We start from the raw sequence: 19,288 nt of genomic DNA on the forward strand, positions 1-19,288 counted from the left end.
ATAATTTGTAACACAAAAATAAATATTGATACATATCCTTGGTAAGGGGTGGCACATTTGCAACGGCCACTTATACGTCACTATGTTTAGTCAATACTGTTTACATGTTAAGAATAATTTTAAACATAATTGATGGGGCATATTCTGCACCGTTGACCAAGTCAACACACTGAGCAAGGTCAGAGACATCCACAGCAAAGTCAACATATCAGACAGCCTAGCCGACGCAATCCATCGGCCTGTCACCTGGGTCCCGGCCTGGCACCTAGCCAGCCGGGACACATATCCGCGTACTCATATCCAAGACCCGTCGGCCGGCCTGCCATAGGTCCATCGGCCGAGGGTAGAACGGTCTTTCCACCTGCTAGCCACTTGGCCACTTGGCCACTACGTGACAAAAGGTGAAAGTCTATAAATACTCCTCAACCTTCATTGAGGAAAGGATCCCACAACTTAACCTAAACATACTATTCATCTGGTAATATCCTCTTTATCTCTCTACAATACATACCTAGCCAAGTAACACAACTTAATCCTTTAAGTTTACTGACTTGAGCGTCGGAGTGAGTACGCTTGGCACAAAGCCAAGCCCTCAGTTTGTTCATTGTTGCAGGAGAAGCCGAGAGGAACGATAGAGGCAAGAAGGGTTCAACTCAAGACATTGTTCTACAAGCCACGGGTGGTAACGATACTTGCTCTGGAATTACACCCGGAACAATTGGCGCCGTCTGTGGGGAAAGACACTAGAAGCTAGTCACATTCATTCCCAAACAAAAAAAAACAACAAAAACCCACCCAAAAAGCTAAGAAAATGTCGAAACAACAAGACGCAGTCGTGACCGACGAAACCGCGTTCTACCAAGATGATGCTTTCAACAACTCTGGAGTCGTGCAGCCCTCCACCGGCGGAGTAACCCAACCAGAGTTCGGGATGCCAATGATACCCGACGCGCCGCTGCCAGCCGACCAGGTCACCATCATGGGACAGGTGGTTGACGTAGCGAAACTGAAAATGCTCCTGGACCTAATCAGTAATACGCCTGCTCACACTGTCACGCCGACAAGAGCGGCGGAAACCGTCCAGGAGACCAGGGCCCTAAACGTGACTCCGAGAAATTTGAACGGAGCACTAGGAGAAGCTGACCCAGTCAAGACGCCGGGGGAGCCCAAAGTGGGCGCGGTAGACCTAAGTCCTTCCCGCACTCGTGGGAGGACGGCGTCCCCGCCACATGAACGAGGCTTACCCCAAAGGAGCCAGAGGAGTCCGACTCAGCAGAGTTGGAGAAGAAGTCCGAGTCGAAGAAGGAGCCCCTCCCGCTACGGGGGGAGGAGCCAGGTTAGGGATGCGAGGAGCCGATCGCCGCGTGTCGTTCGACACGTGGTTAGGCAGCCCCTCAACGCCTACGTCCTAGAAGTCCCGGTGCCGACTAAGCTCAAGTTGCCACCTCTGTCATATAAGGGAGATAGTGATCCAGCCGACCACGCTGAGGCTTTCGAGTCTTACATGTCGGTATGGGAGCAGCCCGATGAGGTCTGGTGCCGAATTTTCCCAACAACTTTGCATGGGATGGCTCAGAGCTGGTACAAAGGGCTTCCCGACGGCTCGGTGTACTATTACGCCGACCTGAAGGACGCTTTCCTAGCCCAAAGTATTCCGCAACAAGAGAAGAGCCGTAGAGACATCGACCTCCCGACTATCGACGGGGAGGGAGGCGAGTCTCTCCGGAGCTATGTGAAGAGGTTTGATGGAAAGGTCCAAAGCAAATTCGAGAAATTAATCCCAGTGAGCGGCCTTCGCGGCGATGAAGGGCCTCCCAAGGGGAGCCTTAAAAATGAGCTCATCAAGAGCGGAGGCACAGGCCGGGCTTGGACGCCGCCGGGAAGTTGGCCGACCAAGCCATCAAGGTGGAGGACTATCACAAGACACGGGTAGATCCCGGCGAGGCCGAGCACTCGTAAAAGAAGAGTCGCGGGAGGACGGCCCAGACGAAAGACGCCGTGACAACAACGGGTCGCGGTCCGATGAAAGACGCCGTGAGAATAATAGGTCACGGTCGGACAGATCCGACCAGGAATGGACTCGGCGGGCGCCGGGTGGAATTCGAGAACGTACCACCGGAGGCGGTATAGCGATAAAACCCCTCTCGTCGTATCGGCCCGCCGAGGTCTTCGCCCGAGCAAAACGAGGGCCGAAGTGGGAGAGACCCCCAAGCCAAAAAGTGACGGTGACACGAGCCTGTGAGTACCACGGCCACACCGGCCATTTAACCAACGACCGCCGCCATCCGAAGAATGCCATAGAGGAACCGATCCGGAAGGAAGCCTCGGCAAGTACGTTGCAAAAGGCCAAAAGACCGACGCCGGCAGTTCAGATAAGAAGTCCGTCTTCGAGCGGATAGGAGTGATTCATGTTGTCATCGGGGCAACGAAACGGAGGGTCCGCTCACGGGCACAAACGACACCGAACGAGCTATATCGGGCCATCAACTTTGTGCCCAACTCGGGGATCCCCTCCGCAAATATCCCGATATGACTATTGGAAGAAAGGACTACGAAGGGGTCATCGCTCCTCACAGCGACCCGCTTATAGTCAATTTGGACATATCCAACCACCTGGTCAAGAGGTGCACGATTGACACAGCGCATACACGAACATCATGTTCGAGAGAGTGCTTTCTCGGCCTCGGCTCGAAGATCAAGGACTTGAGCCCCCGCACCAACCCTCTATACGGCTTCTCGGGGCCGGCCTGGTACCGCCGGGATCAATCGGACTCCGGTGACGTTCGGCGAAAAGAATGCGGCTAAAAACGTCCTAGCCGAGTTCGTGGTCATCGACGGCTCGTCCGCCTACAACGTTCTCATAGGCCGGGTCACCCTGAGAGAGGCCGACGCAGTGATGTCCATCCGGGCCCTAACACCGATGTATGTCTCGGACCGGGGGAAGCGCATAAGCTCGTCTCCAAAGACGAGAAGGATGAGGTGGTCAACGTCCGGATAGCTGCCCGAGGTTGCAACATGCAATCCCTCAAAGAGGCGAAGAAGTCCGAAAAAGGAAAAAGTCCGTCCTTACAGCAGGAGGGCGACCTCATGGATACAACTAGTGGGCGATCGGGAAGGTGCGCTGTGATGAGCCATTAGGGCATTGGTAATCTCGTGAAAATTTATGTAGCGGCGGAGGTGTCCAAAATAGCTGTGGACACCCCAACGCATGTTTTTACCTAATGAAAAACCATCCAAGCCTTCCATCAAAGTAAATTTTTCCCATCAGTTATTTAAAAGAAGCCGACGCCGGCTCACACTGTCATACCGACAAGAGCGGCAGTCAGTATCAAGAAACAGACGCCGGCTCACACTGTCACACCGACAAGAGCGGCAGTCGCTATGAAGAAATACGTGCGCCGTCGTAGATCACCCCAAGTAGTAGACGCCACGGCGATAGTCACCCCAAGAGGTAGACGTCGTCGCAGATCACTCCAAGTGGGAGACGCCACGTAACACGCTATCAAGAAACAGACGCCGGCTCACACTGTCACACCGACAAGAGCGGCAGTCGCTATGAAGAAATCTGGCGCCGTCGCAGTCACCCTAAGTAGTAGACGCCACGGCAATCACCCCAAGAGGTAGACGCCGTCGCAGTCACTCCAAGTGGTAGACGCCACGTAACACGCTATCAAGAAATGTACGTCGGCTCACACTTTGTCACACCGACAAGAGCGGCGATCGCTATGAAGAAATACTGGCGCCGTCGTTATCACCCCAAGTAGTAGACGCCACTAGCAGTCACCCCAAGAGGTAGACGCCGTCGCATCACTCCAAGTGGTAGACGCCACGTAACACGCTATCAAGAAACAGACGCCGGCTCACACTGTCACACCGACAAGAGCGACAGTCGCTACGAAGAAATACAGCGCCGTCGCAGTCACCCCAAGTAGTAGACGCCACGGCAGTCACCCCAAGAGGTAGACGCCGTCGCAGTCACTCCAAGTGGTAGACGCCACGTAACACGCTATCAAGAAATGTACGCCGGCTCACACCTTTGTCACACCGACAAGAGCGGCAGTCGCTATGAAGAAATACAGCGCCGTCGCAGTCACCCCAAGTAGTAGACGCCACGGCAGTCACCCCAAGAGGTAGACGCCGTCGCAGTCACTCCAAGTGGTAGACGCCACGTAACACGCTATCAAGAAACAGACGCCGGCTCACACTGTCATACCGACAAGAGCGGCAGTCAGTAACATGGAGCACTCGCCGGCTGACACCGTCACACCGGCAAGAATGACAATCACACTCAGGAAATAAACACCTCGACGGTCACGACCAGAATAGTTGATACTCGCAAAGCGATCAAAACGCCTCGAAGCGTTGCCGACATACCGAGGAACGCACTCTAAGATCGCCTCGACCAGGCCAAGGCGGAAGCGAGAGGAGGCGCCCGATTAATAACAAAAAAAAAAAATCGACAAGGATGAGAAAAGACCTCGCCAAGCCGGAGGCGAGGAAACGAGCTCTTATTAAATATGTTTCAAACAAATTACAAAGAATACGGACAATGGCCGTCCCCATTGGGATGAGCCAAAACACTGACGCCAAAGTTGTACAAACTACAAGGAAAGAAAAGCAAAAGTTACAAGTATATCATTTGAAGCGCCAAAAGATGGCAGAGAGGAAGGGTTTAGTATTTGGCCCCGAACGGTGAAACAGATCTGCTGTAAACTTGTTCTCATCAAGCAGCACATAGTAGTGTGTGAAGAGATAAGGCAATCCGAGACGCCAGGTGAGCCTGGTGACCGCCGCCCGTCTCCCTATGACTGTTGCTGCTTGCCATCAGCAGCGGTAGCCGCATCTTCTTCAAGGGGCAACCCAGCAGCTTTCCTAGCAGCCTCGGCCTTGGCCTCGGCATCATCAGCTGCCCTCATCCTCTCGGCTTCCACCTTGGCCGCCTTAGCCTTCTCAGCAGGAGCTGCTTTCTCCGCGGCCGCCTCCTTCTCCATCTTCGCCTTCACCGCCTCCTTGGCCTTCTCCGCCACGGCTTTCTCCTTAGCCTCGAGCTTATCATCAAGCAGCTCGTCAAATTGGCCCCACGGAAAGGAACCATCGAGAGGGAAAAGCTCCCCGATCACTTCCCTAGCAGCTTCTTCGGCCAAATCCCGGAATTCAGCGCACGGATTTGGGGAGCATGACGGTTTGGAGCATCTCAATGTCCTCCTCCTTTTGCTTGATGATGGCCTATTTGCCCCGAATCACCTCACTTTGAGCCTTAAAAGGCCCCTGGATTCGTCCCTCTGCTGGAGATAGAGGTCGGCACGCCCCTGAACAAGGTTACATTTCTCCAACGGACTTCGCGGCTTGGCTGCCGCGGCCTCGGCCTTGGCTCTCTCAAGAAGGACCTCCTTTTCGGCGTCCTCCTTGAGTTTTCTCTCGCCCAAGAGCGCCTTCTCAAAGCATCTCCCCTAAGCCTCTCGCTCATTAAGGAGATCCAGCTTCGCCGACGCAGCCACCTGCTTAGTGGCATTACGCTCAAAAACAGCTTGAGCAACGGCCTTCTCCTGCTCCATGAGACGAGCACCGGTAACCACGTTCCACCTCGCCAACTCCTTAATCAGCTTCGTACCTTCCTCTATAAGCTGGGAGACGGAAGCCTTCTGGGATGAGGGGACGGTGGTGACACTTTGACCACCACCCTGCAGCATTTTGCGGTGAGAGAGGAAGCCTTCTGGGATGAAGAGTTGACAGTGACGCCCTGATCACCGACCTGCGCAGAGATCCCCTCCACTTGCTGCCCAATGAGAGCGAAAGCCGGCAGCGGTTGATCTACAAAAATTTAATAAAGGCATCAGCATCAACATATTTCGACTAAATTTGAGCCACAGGATAGATAGGTACCATGTTTGGCCTTCTTGACCGGAGGAGGCACTTCCTTGCCGGCGGTAGAAGCTGTCCCTTTCCTCTTACGGATAAAGGGAGATCCCTCTGCATCAGAGTCCCCCTCATCGGGAATATCAACAATCTCCACCTTCTTAAGGGAGGGGATGGGAGTTGGAACCGGTGTCGACGCCGTTGCCGCTGAAGACTTTGTTTTCCGCGTCCGACGCACTACGCCGCTAACAACCCTCGCCTGCGCCTCCTCCTTGCTCAAGACCTTCAGCCGCTGTTCCATAAGATCATTCGGCGACGTCCTGCGGTCATGGGCTAGAGCCTTGGGATGCAAGTTAGCAACGGTTTTATCTTTGTGCAGCCCCATTCTCCGAAGGATATCCTCATATAGGTCCGGTCCAAAGTGGTCTGCAAAAGAAACAAAGCAAGAGTCAAGTAGAGGAAATAAATCGAGGTTCGAAAAGCAGGAGCATTGAGAGCGGTGATGGGCCTCACACCGACCCCACTCACCCCGTGCTAGGGCCGGTATGAGGCCGACATAGCAAAGCGGCTCATCCTGAAGAATGATCTGCGTCGGGGGAATCCATATTTTCGGCATCCCACTCTTGTCCACCTCAAAGAGCCTCATTGCCAGCCTCTCATCCTCCTTGAGAGCGACCCTGCTGGCATCCATTTTAAGATGCTTCCGAGTGACCCATCTGTCATGCTCCGCCCTAGTCTCACACCGCAAATTAACCTGGTCTTTGGAAGGAGCGGGGCGCGGATAGTCATCCGGCACTTTAACGTACACCCACCGACCTTGCCAGTCCTTGCAAGAAGAAAGTTTGTCAACAGAGACATAACCCTGCTCCGTTTGCACCTTTGTACCATCCGACGCGCCGAGAGATTGATGGTTTAAGATGATGAAGTCGGCGGAATAAATTCACCGTCGGAGCCTCTCCCTTAAAGAGACAAAGCCAGACAAAACCGATTATGGTTCTCATAGCTGCCGGTGCGGTTGGGCAACGGCAACGTTCATGGCTCTAATTATGGCCATAACGTACCCATTCAGCGGAAACCGGAGCCCGTACTCCAAATGCCGCATGTATACGCCAGTATAGCCCGGCGGAGGACAACATACGGCCTGACTCTCCTCGGGGATAACAATTTTGTATCCCCTACCAAAGAAAAAATGGTCCTCGAAAAGTTTCCCGCCGGAACAACTGGCAAGCTTATGGGACCAAGCACGGTCAAGACGAACCTTACAGGCATCGCCGTGATCCATGACGTACTGTCTCCCCTCATTAGGACGAGAACTTTCCGCATCATCACCAAAGTCATCACCAAAATCACCTAAAGAATCATCATCTTCCCATTCCTCCAGAATTTGAGGATCAACTTCGGGAGAAGGAGACCTAGGGCCCCCCGACGCAGGTGTACTAGTCCCGGCATCAGCGGAAGACATGTTCACAACAATTACTAACGAAATAAGAGATGAAAAAGTTCGTTTGTTTACCTTAAAAGAAAAAAACACTCGCCGGATCAAAGACTCTGAAGATTGGAAGAAAAATGAAGCCCTTGAAAGTTTAGAAAGATGAAGATTTTGGAGAAAATTTGAGAAAATGAAATTAGTGACCAAAATCACGGAAAAACTGCCCTATTTATAGGAAAAAGCCCATAACGAAGAGCCAATCAGGGAACAGCCCATGAAGCGTCAGCCAATCAGCGAGCAGACACGTGTTCGACATGCAACCACGGAATGTCAATCGTTGCAACAGTTGAACGTCAATCAAAGCAACAGTGACCAAGCGTCTTCAACACGCCCATTCATATCTCTCCGCCTATTCATCTTCCTCAACAAATTCCTAGGTATCTAGTCTCCGCCGGCCACCTGATCAACCAAGCTAGGAAGCACCGGCCGGGGGCAATCAAAATCAACCTAAGACTCTCACTGGTCTCGGCCAGCGTCATGTTCTTTTCCACATCGGATGCCCTTTACGCATCCATGTGGAGGGGGGATATGGTATATGGTACGGCCTAACAAGAGCCACGCCGATGCACAAGAAGAAAGCGGATAGAGAAAAATTTGTGAAAATTACTCGTGCGAGAATATATGCTCAAAGATACATCGGAGCCCATACCACGGCATAGACTACGCTGGGGGCAAATTGATGGGGCATATTCTCGCACCGTTGACCAAGTCAACACACCGAGCAAGGTCGAGACATCCACAAAGCAAAGTCAACATATCGATGCCCTAGCCGACGCAATCCATCGGCTGTCACTGGGTCCCGCCCGGCACCTAGCCCCGGGACACATATCCGCGTACTCATATCCAAGACCCGTCGGCCGGCCTGCCATAGGTCCATCGGCCGAGGGTAGAACGGTCTTTCCACCTGCTAGCCACTTGGCCACTTGGCCACTACGTGACAAAAGGTGAAAGTCTATAAATACTCCTCAACCTTCATTGAGGAAAGGATCCCACAACTTAACCTAAACATACTATTCATCTGGTAATATCCTCTTTATCTCTCTACAATACATACCTAGCCAAGTAACACAACTTAATCCTTTAAGTTTACTGACTTGAGCGTCGGAGTGAGTACGCTTGGCACAAAGCCAAGCCCTCAGTTTGTTCATTGTTGCAGGAGAAGCCGAGAGGAACGATAGAGGCAAGAAGGGTTCAACTCAAGACATTGTTCTACAAGCCACGGGTGGTAACGATACTTGCTCTGGAATTACACCCGGAACAATAATATTGGTACATTCCTCAACTAAGGTGGTCACTAATTCAACTATGAGATATATGTGATCATGTTTACTCATTATGTTGCCAAAACTTGTATTTTTATAACCTTCAACAAAAGCAAACATAAGTACAATTTTCGCTTAAGGTGGTAACATTTTCAATATTCACTTATATGTCACCATTATTAGTCTATTATGTTTATATATTAAGAATAATTTAAAACATAACATTGGTAAATTTCTCAGTTAAGGTGGTCACAAAATCAACCGTAACATATATGTGATCATGTTTGGTCATTTATGTTAGGAAAACTTACATTTTTATAAATCTTCCAAAAGAGCAAGCATTATACATTTCTTAGTTAAATTGGTAACATATGGAGCAAACATTGATACATAGTACTCTGAACTTCAGTCCCTTTCCTAGCCTTTTTCTTTGGCCCCATGTTCCTTTTTTTCCGTTGACTGTGCCCTTTGTCGTACAACGTAAGGGGTCAAGAATAGGAGGCACGGTCTCATCTACGGTTGGTTGATCTTCATCCATATTAAGGTTAGAAAGTAACAATTGAACGTCCTCATTAGCCTTAATAAACAGCTTATCCACAACGACTCTTGTGTCAGCTACATTCTGATATTTTGTGATGAGATAGTTCATAGCTGTCAACATTGAACGACGCCAATTGATGGCATTTTGTGGCATTTTGTTAAATGTGTCACTGACATAGGCGATGTCTCGTTTCTGGATAAACCTGTCACAAGTTTTCCATTATTAGCATTTAAACATATGCTTTTCTGCATGAACATAAGTGATGACATATACACTGTATGCCCTAAATGTTACCACCCTTACGAGTAAATGTAACCATAATAACAATGCTAGAACTTTAAGACAATATGACAAAATATAACCATGTTAGTTTATGTTGATTCACACTGAGATGGTAACATTTATGAAGAATGTGGTGATAAGAGAAAACATGACAAAATGTAACCATGTTAAATTATGTTGATACACACTAAAATAGCAACATTTATTGAAGAATGTGGTGACATATGAAAATATGCACAATATAACCATGTTAGTTCATGTTGATACACACCAAGATGGTAACATTTATTGAAGAATGTGGTGACATGTGAAAATATGACACAATGTAACCATGTTAACTTATGTTGATACACACACTAAGATAATAACATTGATGTACTAACGTGGTGACATAAGACAATATGACACAATATAACCATGTTAGTTTATGTTGCTACACACTAAGATGGTAATATTGTGACACATTCTCCTTTAAACAAATATGTGACCATGTTTAAGCAAATTGTTATTAAGATGAAAATTGAATAATCAAACTAAGATAGCTACATAATTATGATAAGATGGTCACATTCACTAATTATGTTAACAAATTAATAATATTGATACTCTCCTCAAACATAGGTACATATCTTTGATTCATTTTAGCGTGCACTGTTACCATTTTAGAGTTCATTGTTGGCATTTTAACCAAAGCTTAAAATTTGGTTGCTCTTGTCATAGGTACTGATCTTTTTATATATGTTACCATTGTTGTGTACAGTGTGACCATTTTAGTGTTCAGTGTTACCCTTTTAACCAAAGCTTGAGAATTGGTTTATCTTGTCATAAGAACTAATCTTTCACATATGTTGTAATTTTATCGTTCAGTGTAACCACTTTAGAGTTCAGTGTTACCATTTTAACTAACACTTCAAATTTTAACATGTAAACAAATAAACCAAACATGGCGACATGTATGTGATTTTTGAAAATGTCACCACCTTAACAAATATATGTAAAATAATATAATGATTTTTGGTGTTACCAAATTCTGAGTATCTTTAGTCTACTATTTTACCATGTTAAGATGTTGTTATATTGGTATATTCATACACTAAGGTGGTCACATTTCATCACAAAGACATGTCACAAGGATATGTTAGAACCTTAAGATTTATTCATCAGAAGAGATATGGTACATTTAATCATAAAAGTGGTCACATTTTAAAGATGACAACATATGTGACCATGTTTTATGCATAGATGTTAGCCTGTTAAGGTCAGGTCATACCACAAAAACAGAGGCACATAGCCGTGATAAGTAGGTCAAACATATAGGTACATTTGTCAGCAAATGTGGTCACATTATCAACACTAAGGAGGTCACATTTTTCTCAGATTATAGCAAATATATTTCAGATTACAGTTATACCATCTTCCGCGCATATCAGTCTCTTGCTTTTCTTTTTTGTGCCAGCAACTAACAACGACGTTAGCGCCTCTACATGACAAGGAAAATACATTAGCAGTACACCACAAACAAATCTATTATTAACCATAAAAAAATTGCTAAATTTTTTTACAAATGAAACTAAGATCTTGAAACTAAGATTTTTTTTTTCCAAATGAAACAAAAATTAATACACCACAAAAATTAATAATTAAACCAATGTGACCATTTTTCACAAATGAAAGTAAGATTATAATTCCAAACCTCTCTGATTTGGATAAAATCATCAGTTTTTGACATAACAACCCCAGATCTACATATTAAAACACAAAAGATTCGAACTTTTTTTAAAATAAATCAAACAAAAATCTAATAAAGTTATCAATTTTGAGTAAAAAATGATAAGAAGATTTAAGCTTTCTACATAAATTAAAAAAAATCAACACAATAATCAACTTTTTACCTTCGATTGATTTTTTCGCAAGTTTCTTTGGAGATGTTTTTTTAGTCATTGTTTTTTACGCATTCTCTTGAGGAAACTAGGAGATGAAGATCATGATGAAAATGTTACCATGTTATTTTGGATTACTGTTGAAGACGGAGATTTTGATGTTGATAAGATGATATTTTTAGAAAGAGGAATTAATTTGGGTTTTGTTAGAAATATTTTAATTGATGTTTATGATTGTGAAAAAAGTATGAAGATTTGATGATAATTATAAGGATTGGGAGAAAAGTATGAAGAGTATGAAGGATTTGTTTCAAAAATCGCCATTTTTGAAGGATGTTTAGGGTTAATGGAAAGTTGCAGCATGGGTGAAGGATTTGGGTGATATTTTTTTGACGTAAAGATGATTGGTGTGGTAATTCATGCAAATTGGCATTAAATGCAAAGGTACTACATGTTCCCCACTACAATAATACCCCAATATTATATATTATAAACATAACCAACTAAATAGTACTATCCAGCCCATATTGCACAATACGGTACCTATTCGCCCCGTCTCTTGTTTGTGACGGATAGCGTCCGTCACAAACAAGAATTTGTGGAATAACAATTCCTTAGAAAAATTGTGAATGTGTTTAGGAGTTTTTATACTTCTATATGTGAGAATTAGGTAATAGGTACTCTATATGATTGTATTGAGTTTTTCGAAGGTTTCACGCTTTAAGGTAAACATGCTTTAATTTTTGATTTTTTGAAGGTTTCACGGTTTTAGTTAGACATGCTTTAATTTTTTATTTATTACAAGAAGAACCATGTGTGAAGTTATGAACATCTTGGGTCCATTTCAATAGCACTCGTTATTAACCAGCTCAATTAATCGGTCACAAGCTTATAACGGATCAAATAAAATCTAATATAAGATAAGAAAAATTCTTAGTTCCTCCGGTAGGACCATTAATGTGTCCTCCCTAACCAATAACAAGTTTTATACCTATTTAAAATTAATAAATATAAAAGTAAATATAAGACAAATATAGCTATGAAAGCTTGTTATTGGTTATGGAGGACACACTAATGGTCCTCCCGTAGAACCTAAGAATTTTTCTATAAGATAAATACAAGTTATTTGTAACTCACTAGCCACTCCGATTTTCTGATTTTTGTCTTATTTACCCATGTGAGTAATATTTAACACGTCACAAGTTTTAAACGGATTACCCGTTCATCACAAGGAAGACTTGCTGTTTTTTTTTTTAATAAACCAAAATTTGGTCTAATTTATAAGTAGTGTTTTATAACCTCCAATTAACTTCAGCCAAACAAATGATTAAAACACAAATTTTAAATATATTTAATTAAAATAATCGTAAAAAAGGGTTACAAACTATTTTTTGACTCGTACTATGACCCTAAGCCGACCCGCAACCTGTATTACCTGTTCCGTATTCTGAACCAACCCGCTCAACTCAGTTAAAGGTTCTAATTAAAACCGTCTAAAATGAGAATTTGTAATATAATAACTAGTTTTATTATCGTGAAATTCACGGGTCTAGCTATGTTGGAGCGTTAGATTGTTAATGTATTATGCAAACCCATTTTTGTGATTGCACTGAATACCGAGGACAAGAAGGCCTTGTAAGAAAAAAAAACATCTATTAATCAATACGTATATTTGTATAATGCCACTAATATTGCTACGTTTATTAGTGTTTTACCACGATTATTCTTATTATTGTTGTTGTTGTCTTTGATTTTTTTTAAGTCTTTTTTTTATTAAACTGTCTCTATTCCAGTCATTTATTTTATTTTATTGTTCTTTCATTAAAAACAGTTGAGCTACGTAATTAATTCAACAAAAAATAATTTTTCAAAATAGAAATTTTTATATTTTTATTTGCGAACTACTCCCTCATATTCTCTAACATCTTCCACATTTTCTACAATGACCAATTTACTAAGATCTTTCAATTTCCTTATTAGTCTATAATTTGTGATTTTTAGGACTTATGACCTCATATTTTCTCTCTTACTTTCCATTTTCCACCACAAATCTCAATTCTCTTAAAAACTACTCAAAAAACAATGTGAAACATAATAGTGAATAGGAGGGAGTATAATTCAAGGTAGATTAATCGGTCAACATTTAGTTGAAAGAATATGGTGCGGATTATAAATGTTGAAAGAATAAATATTATTTTATCCGTAAAATTTATTCTAACAATAAAATGTCAAAATTTATTTAGTATTTATTTTGATGTTTAACGATTGTTTAATTAGTTTGAAAATGAAAAGCCAATTTTAATGATTGTGTTTAATACTATAAACTCTTACAACAATTTATCTTTTTTTGCTAAAATAAAATAAATGCATAACGATGTGGTTTGCAAAAATTCTGTCAAATGGAATGTGATGCTTTATCATGTCTTTTTTTTAGTATATATTAGTTTAATTTCTCGTGAAAATCACGTAAATTATTTTTTACTACTTTTGTAATAGCTTGATATTCACATAATTATGTTGAGTTTTTTTGTGTGTGTGCTATTGTAACCTATTATTCTTTTATTCTTATTTTGGCTTTTGTTACGGAATTATATAAATTTTGCTCGATGACTGAATTATATTTTTCTTAATCCAACTCTATCAAAATGATAATAAGAAGTGTTAATCATAGGTATATACTTATTTTTATTTTTTTCTGTACGTTTGGAAATAACAATGATATTTTATAAAGTTAATTATTATTTTTCCTCATTTTCTATTAACCGTTGTAACGTTTAATCAAGTAAAAACAATTTAAATGAGAAGGGTGTAATAGACAAAACAACATCAATACTCATGCAACCTTCTTACATTAAAATTAAAAGGTATACTATTTCTACAAAGAAAGTATAAATTTATTTTTAAGTCACTTGATAAAAACATAAAGAATACTATATTTACACTAAATTTGCTTTGATTGATGCATTTGTAATATGTTGTTAATATCAGTCTCAATAAATTAAATACACATTAACAGTTACGAATATATTAAAAATATCCCAAAATATTCCATTACTATTAAAAATGTGAGACTAAAAAAATTTATACAATTTGATCAAGTTAGGGTTTTATTCAACAAAGTTGGACCTCCATTCGGCATAATGGATAATTATATTTGATTATCGACAATCTCAAGTATCTTCAACAACATTCGATAACGGCAATAGCGAATTATACAATACAAATACGGGTCATGTTGTTCTCTTTTTTATTCTAATTCCCTTTTATCTCTTAATTTCTCATCCATTAATTTGATTCCAACTCACCACAAAGCAAAAATATGATTTTGTTTTTTGAAAATCAAACCAAAATAAAATATATAGGTGAAAATAGACAACCTTTTATGTTATTTTTTTTTTCTAGGAATGTGTTAGAGTTCTTATCAATTGATCATCTTTTTAGGCAAAATGTTATCGAATTGATCTCATAATTATAGAATATGAAAAGTTTGGCATTAAGTAGAGATATTGTGGTTATGAAGTGAAGTAATACGTAGAAGATGATGGTTTACATAATGTGGAAAATCAGTATATTAATTGCTACTTTGCCTTTTCATGGTTTTTTTTACTTTTTTTTATTATCTTTCTTAGGTAAAGCTAATTTTGTTACCCGTGAAAATCACGGGTTATCTCTAGGAAAATTAAAAATTTAGATAGTTGATTTTTTTGGTGAATATCAAATGAAATCGGAATTTATTTCATCATTGATCATATGCATATTCTTTAATTTTGATCATCAACTAATAAAGATTCATAAATTTTAGAATTTGATTATGTACGAATTAGAAAACTTAAAACCAAATTAAAATATTGAAATTGCTAGTTTTATAAAAAGTAAATTTACCTGTGGAGTATGCATGAGCATGGCATCAAGAGTTAGCCGCTAACCATATGACTTCACCACAAGGTCTTCCTTTCGTATTGCCTACAAAACAAAAGTACAACAAAAAATAATACACAAATTAGTATTTCGTCATTCCAAATTCAAGTTAAAGAAAATACTGCAAATTTTTACCATCTACAAATGATTGTTTTGGAGGAAAACAAATGAGACGTTCTTAAATAGGAGATGCTAAATAATGTTAATTTGGAAGTTAAATAATGTACACTAAAATTAGTGTTCACAAACTTTAAATGACATAAATATTAATTAGGAAAAATACAAAAGCATTCAAAGGGTTGTATATAATGGGTTGCTTTATACAATCTTTATGGTGGTAGGAATTATTGCAAAATTAGTATGAGAGTTAAATGGAGTAACGGTTAGGGTAGGGTAGAGAATTAGAAGAGACTTGTGAGAAAATTCGACGATGCCTTTAAGAAAATCATTGGACTCATGTGAAAATTATCGTGAGTTGAACGTAAATAATGGTTGAATATAAAATGCCATAATTTTACGTTTAAGAATATTATTAAGCTCATTTATTTTTCTTTTCAAGTTTGTGTAATTTTAAATAAATAAATAAATGTATAACTTTTATGAGCTATATTACTATGAAAAATGTTAATCGATTCACTAACATCTCTTTTTATTGTAAAATGGGAATTTTAATTGTAAATTAAGAAATTTTGATGTGAATTTTGGTAAGTTACATATTTTTTTTTTGGAATTTTTTAATTCAACCATGAAATATAGTTTGTAATTTGGAAGTTCATGAGCAATAGTTATTAAATGGAGGATTAGTGAATGAAAACTATTGTATGTTTAATAGCCATTATAAACCATTGCTTCCCATCTTTTAATTTGCCTTTTCATTTATTTTTGAGTTATGAGTATTATTAAACAAGATAATTCATTAGTGAGAAGCTCAAGAGGTAAAACAAATAGGAAAAAATGTTAATGAAAATTACTATTATTATTATTGATCTTAAATAGTGGTTGAAATATAAAATGTCATACCTTTACTTTTAAGAATATTATTTTATGTCCATAGGCAGAAGCGGGGAATTCTTTTATTTTTTTATTAATCATGATTATTACAGACATCTGAATGGACAAGATCTACCGCCTACGAGAGTTGCATTTTTATTGCATATATTGTATGAACTGATGTTGTATTTTGTTGTATATATTGCATGAACTGAGCAGGTTCTGTTTCTGATTGAAATTCGCGACTTTGTTGAGCTTACTCTCAGTCGGGCCTTCGATTCCAGGTTCCAAGTGCTGCTTCACACTGTGACTCTCCAGCATTTATCAGTTCACTCCATTGTATTTTTATATGAAACAAAAAAGTTGAAAACGGAAAACTAATAAAAAAAATTATTTAAGTTGTGATTTTTTTTAATGCATTTATTTTTTGTCACGAAGCTAATAGTAAGAATATGTCAAGTTATATATTCTCTACAGTAATAATTATTGCATTACTGAAAAATTTAGCAACTTATAGTTTATAATTTAATATCAATTTTATTTTATTTTAATGGAAAAAATTAAATTATGAATTTATTTAAAAAATTAGAGTTTATTTATAAGAATATAATTAGAGTTTATTTATAAGAATATATTCATTGAAAAGATAATAATGTAATGAAGGAAAATTTTACTTATTATCTTATTTAGCTAGATGCTTTTTGGAGGGAAAACTAAGATAATCTTTATTCTCTTAGTAGTAGGGGAGATTTTATAGAAAAACAATCAAAAGGTGGGAGTTGGAGAAAATTTAAATTGGAAGAGGAAATGACATAATTAAAATGATTAATTATTGTCATGATGGTTCAAAAAAGTAAATTGTGAAATTTTAAAGATTTTTCATTCAATTATTTGTACTTATTTATTTACCATTAATTATGAGAGTATTTTTTTTTTACGAAATTATGAGAGTAAGGTTTATGTATTATTCCTGTTTTGACAAAAAAAACACATAAACTTAAAAACATACGAAGTAGAATTTAGAAATCATACTATTTAATATTTACCCGAAGGTTTACTTTCGCTTCCTTTTATTACATGCCTTGATAATAGTTCATATAAAATGAAAAAGAAAAATATATGTTAGAGATGATTATACTCGTGAATATAAAAATACAAATTCAAATAGGTTGATCGGGAAAGTATAATAGTAAAATTACACCACAATATACGTTTAATAACAAATTAAAAGAAATATTATAAGACTTCAATTTTGAGATCAACAATCATCCATTACTTATCAGTTTCTACCTTACATTTTTTTACCTTTAATTTTACCTCAGTTTCGTGCCTTTTATATTTCTTCCCTCTTCAGATTACCCACGTGATGGTTTATTTGCCTTATCTGCATTCACATACGTTTCATGTTGCTTTAAAGTTATATAAAAAATACATTGATCAAAAGATAAAATATTAACCTGGCAAAAATATACGGATTAGAATTTAGAAATCATACTATTTAATATTTATCTGAAGGTTCACTTTCTCTTCCTTTTAGTACATGTCTTGATAATAGTTCATATGAAATAAAAAAGAAAAATATATGTTAGAGATGATTATACTCATGAATACAAAAATACAAATTTAAATAGGTTGATCGGGTAAGCATAATAGTAAAATTACACAACAATATATGCATAATAACAAATTTAAAGAAATATTATAAGATCTCCATTCTGAGATCAACGATCATCTTATAATGGTTAAAAAAGCATAAACCACTTTAAAAAGTAAAGTAAATTTTATAGAAAAACGATCAAAAGGTGGGACTGGGAGAAAATGTAAATTGGAAGAGGAAATGACATAATTAAAATGATTAATTAGTCATGATGGTTCAAAAAGTAAATTGTGAAATTTTAAAGATTTTTCATTCAATTATTTGTACTTATTTATTTACCATTAATTATGAGAGTAGTTTTTTTTTAGGAAATTATGAGAGTAAATTTTATGTATTATTCTTGTTTTGACAAAAAAAAACATAAACTTAAAAACATACGAAGTAGAATTTAGAAATCATACTATTTAATATGTACCTGAAGGTTCACTTTCGCTTCCTTTTATTACATGCCTTGATAATAGTTCATATAAAATGAAAAAGAAAAAATATATGTTAGAGGTGATTATACTCGTGAATACAAAAATACAAATTCAAATAGGTTGATCGGGAAAGTATAATAGTAAAATTACACCACAATATACGTTTAATAACAAATTAAAAGAAATATTATAAGACTTCTACTTTGAGATCAACAATCATCCATTACTTATCAGTTTCTACCTTACGTTTTTTTATCTTTAGTTTTACCTCAGTTTCGTGCCTTTTGTATTTCTTCCCTCTTCAGATTACCTACGTGATGGTTTGCCTTATCTGCATTTACATACGTTTCATGGTGCTTTAAAGTTATATAAAAAATACATTGACCAAAAGATAAAACATTAACCTGGCAAAAAATTGACAAACGAATCAAAACATTGTCACATGTAAGTCACTTAAATTAACCAACTGGAAAACATGAATTCAAATATAAAGCAAACGATTCATAAAACCAACAACATAACAAATTAAAATATACTTTATTGGACAACAACAGCAACAACAACAACAACAACAACAACAATATTCAACAATAATACTCGTCAATAATACTCAATCAATACATATATATAAAGCAGAAACTTTTCGAGCGATATTAGAGAGTCCAACTTTTTTAGAAATCCTAACCAGAGTAGATTTCGAAAAAATTAAGTAAATAAAATTATCCTAATAAAAGTAGATTTCTTAGTATTTAAAACAAATTTTAATAAAATTATCCTAATATAAGTAGATCAAAATATATTTTAATAAAATTATCCTAATATGAGTAGATTAAAATTATCAAATAGATAATAGAAATTCATAATAATTCAAGTTATCGTATTTATTTTCCCCCAACTTATGGTCTCATACATTTTTAGGTTGTATTCTCGCATCAAAATTCAAGAAGCTGGCGGATAAAAGATGAATTTATTTATTAAAGTGGTATGTTAAGAT

The 19,288-nt window shown here is 38.8% G+C and overlaps 1 long non-coding RNA gene across 1 annotated transcript; it reads right to left on the reverse strand.

The window, feature by feature from the left end:
• Positions 1-8,831: 8,831 nt before the first annotated feature.
• Positions 8,832-11,773, reverse strand: LOC141632592 (uncharacterized). Its single transcript, XR_012537796.1, has 3 exons — positions 11,323-11,773; positions 10,842-10,910; positions 8,832-9,350 (listed from the first exon to the last, which is right to left on the reverse strand). It is a non-coding gene; the product is annotated as an uncharacterized LOC141632592 (long non-coding RNA).
• Between the last annotated feature and the right edge of the window lie 7,515 nt (positions 11,774-19,288).

The sequence above is a fragment of the Silene latifolia genome, chromosome 2, assembly GCF_048544455.1.
Source record: "Silene latifolia isolate original U9 population chromosome 2, ASM4854445v1, whole genome shotgun sequence".
In the NCBI taxonomy this organism is placed as follows: Eukaryota; Viridiplantae; Streptophyta; class Magnoliopsida; order Caryophyllales; family Caryophyllaceae; genus Silene; species Silene latifolia.